The sequence below is a fragment of the Bison bison genome, unplaced genomic scaffold, assembly GCF_000754665.1.
Source record: "Bison bison bison isolate TAMUID 2011002044 unplaced genomic scaffold, Bison_UMD1.0 scf7180017864317, whole genome shotgun sequence".
NCBI lineage: Eukaryota > Metazoa > Chordata > Mammalia > Artiodactyla > Bovidae > Bison > Bison bison.
In genome coordinates, this window is record NW_011494889.1 from 9,543,311 (window position 1) to 9,546,829 (window position 3,519).

The following is a 3,519-nucleotide window of genomic DNA, read 5'->3' on the forward strand; positions in this document are numbered from 1 at the left end:
GAGTGCAGCACTTTCACAGCATCATCTTTCAGGATTTGGAATAGCTCCACTGGAATTCCATCACCTCCACTAGCTTTGTTCGTAGTGATGCTTTCTAAGGCCCACTTGACTTCACATTCCAGGATATCTGGCTCTAGGTGAGTGATCACACCATCGTGATTATCTGGGTCGTGAAGATCTTTTTTGCACACTTCTTCTGTGTATTCTTGCCATCTCTTCTTAATATTTTCTCCTTCTGTTAGGTCCATACCATTTCTGTCCTTTATCAAGCCCATGCAGGAAATGTTCCCTTGGTATCTCTAATTTTCTTGAAGAGATCTCTAGTCTTTCCCATTCTGTTGTTTTCCTCTATTTCTTTGCATTGACCGCTGAGGAAGGCTTTCTTATCTCTTCTTGCTATTCTTTGGTAACCCTGCATTCAGATGCTTATATCTTTCCTTTTCTCCTTTGCTTTTCGTTTCTCTTCTTTTCACAGCTATTTGTAAGGCCTCCCCAGACAGCCATTTTGCTTTTTTGCATTTCTTTTCCATGGGAATGGTCTTGATCCCTGCCTTCTGTACAATGTCACGAACCTCATTCCGTAGTTCATCAGGCACTCTATCTATCAGACCTAGTCACTTAAATCTATTTCTCACTTCCACTGTATAATCATAAGGGATTTGATTTAGGTCATACCTGAATGGTCTAGTGGTTTTCCCTACTTTCTTCAATTTAAGTCTGAATTTGGATTACCTTAGCTTTGCAGTATTTTCTGATGTCTGGGAGAGTTATGCCTCCTGCTTTGTTTTCCCCCCGGCTACCCCAGGATTGCTTTGGTAATTCTGGGTCTTTTATGGTTTCATATAAATATTTGGATTATTTGTTCTAGTTCTGTGAAAATTATTGTAGATGTTTTGTTAGGGATCACATTCACTCTGTAGATTGCTTTGGGCAGTAGTGCCATTTTAACAGTGTTAGTTCTTCCAATCCAAGAGCATGGGGTATCTTTCAATTTCTTTGAATCCTCTTTAATTTTCTTTACTGTTTTATAGGTCTCAGCACATAAATCTCTCACCTCCTTGGTCAGGTTTACTCCTAGGATTTTGTTTCTTGGTGTTATTTTTAAAAGGTATTAATTTTTAACATTCCCTTTCTGATATTTCACTGTTACTATAAAGAAATGCAACCAATTTTTTGAATGTTAATCTTGTATCCTCCTACTTTGCTGGATTCGTTTATTAGATATAGTAGGTTTTGTGTGGAGTTCTTGGGGTTTTCTATATATAGTATCATGTCAACTGCATATAGTGACAATTTTACTTCTCTTCCAATTTGGATACATTTCTTGCTTTTTCTTCTCTGATTGCTATGACTAGGACTTCCAATACCATGTTGAATAGAAGTGGTGAGAGTGGACATTCTAGTCTTGTTCCAGATTTTAGCAGGAAGGTTTTTAGCTTTTCATAGTTGAGTAATATACCAGTTGTGGGTTTATCATAAATAGTTTTTATTATGTTGAGATATGTTCCCTCTAGTCCCACTTTGGTAAGAGGTGTTTTTTTTGTTTTTGTTTGTTTTGTTTTTATTGTGAATGGATGTTGAATTTAGTCAAATGCTTTTTCTGCATCTATTGAGATGATCATGTGGTTTTTGACTTTTGTTAATGTGCTGTGTGACATTGATTGATTTGCAAATGTTGAACCACCCTTGTGAATTTGGGATGAATTCCACTTGTTCATAGTATATGATCTTTTTTGTGACTTGTTGGATTTGATTTGCTAGTATTTTGTTGAGAATTTTTACATCTATATTCATCAAAGATATTAACCTATAATTTTCTTTTTTTTGGTGGTATCTTTGTTCTAGTTTTGGTATCAGTTTGATGGTGGCTTCACAGACTGTCTTTGAGAGTATTCCCTCCTCTTCAGTCTTTTGGAAAAGTTTGAGAAGAATTGGTGTAAGTTCTTTTTTGTTTGTTTGGTAGAATTGGCCTGTGAAACCACCTGGTCTGGACTTTTGTTAGGAGTTTAAAAAAAAATTATTATTATTACAGATTCACTTTCACTTCTAGGGACTGGTCTGTTCAAATCATCTGTTTCTTCTTGATTCAGTTTTGGTGGGCTGTATGTTTCTAGAAAGTTGTCCATTTGCTCTAGGTTGTCACTAAAAGGAAATTTTAGAACTGAAAAACACAATTAGCAAAATAAGAAGCTCAGTGGAAGGATTCCACAGCAGAATGAAGGTCACAGAGGAAATAATCAGTGGATTAAAAGAACAATATAAAGTATCCAATCTGAACTGAGGGCGGGGGGGAAAGAGCCACAAAGATCTGTTGGACTATAATAAAGAGTTCTAACATTTAGGCCATTAGAGTCCTAGAAAGAGAGACTGGAAAAGTACCCAAAGAAATCATGGCTGAAAAATGCCTCAAGTTTTCAGACTGGAGTCCTGAGGAGTGTCCTAAGGGGTATAACACACTAAGAAGAGGTAGGTATGTTGCAGGAAAGGGGACCCCTTCCAGGGCCCGAAAGTGGGCTTTAACACTCGGAAATGAATTATCCAAGGAGACACTTGGGCTGACAAAGCGAGAGATTTTATTAGGAAGGAGTGCCTGGGTGGAGAGCAGCAGGGTAAGGGAACCCAGGAGAACAGCTTTGCCACGTGGTTCGCAGTCTTGGATTTTATGGTGGTGGGATTAGTTTCCAGGTTGTCTCTGACCAATCATTCTGACTCAGAGCCCTTCCTGGTGGTGCACGCATTGCTCAGCCAAGATGGATGCCAGCAAGGAGGATTTTTTGACCTTTCCTGATCTCTTCTGGTCGGTGGTGGCTTGTTAGCTCCATGTTCTTTACCAGGATCTTTTGTCCTAAAACAACTCATGCAAATGGTTACTATGGTGCCTGACCAGGGTGGGCGGTTTCAGTCAGTGTTCTTCCCCTAAAAGGATGAGTGCTTTTAAGAAAATTCAGTTCATCTCCCTTTTTCACTGGGACACCTTCCTAAAGACAATTCCCTGACAATGAGCCTGTGCACTGTTTTCTTTCTCCCCACAGAAAAGTATCTTTCTCCCTCCTGACCCCATCTACATAGCCTTACGGCACATACTATACTTGTTTTCTTTTTTCACCATCTAATATTAAACATAGATTAACTTTAGGAAAACATGTAGTGGATTCTGCTGTAAATCAAGCACATAACAGCATTGATACGTGAAAGATAGTAATGCCTGAATTTGAGAAAACAGCTTCACTGTGTTGGGAGTAACTCTTCTTTCTGAGATGTTGATATACTATTCCAATTCTATCAAATGAATGTTTCAGTTCAGTTCAGTTCAGTCACTCAGTCCTGTCCGACTCTTTGCGACCCCATGAATCGCAGCACGCCAGGCCTCCCTGTCCATCACCAACTCCCGGAGTTCACTCAGACTCATGTCCATCGAGTCGGTGATGCCATCCAGCCATCTCATGCTCTGTCGTCCCCTTCTCCTCCTGCCCCCAATCCCTCCCAGCATCAGAGTCTTTTCCAATGAGTCAACTCTTC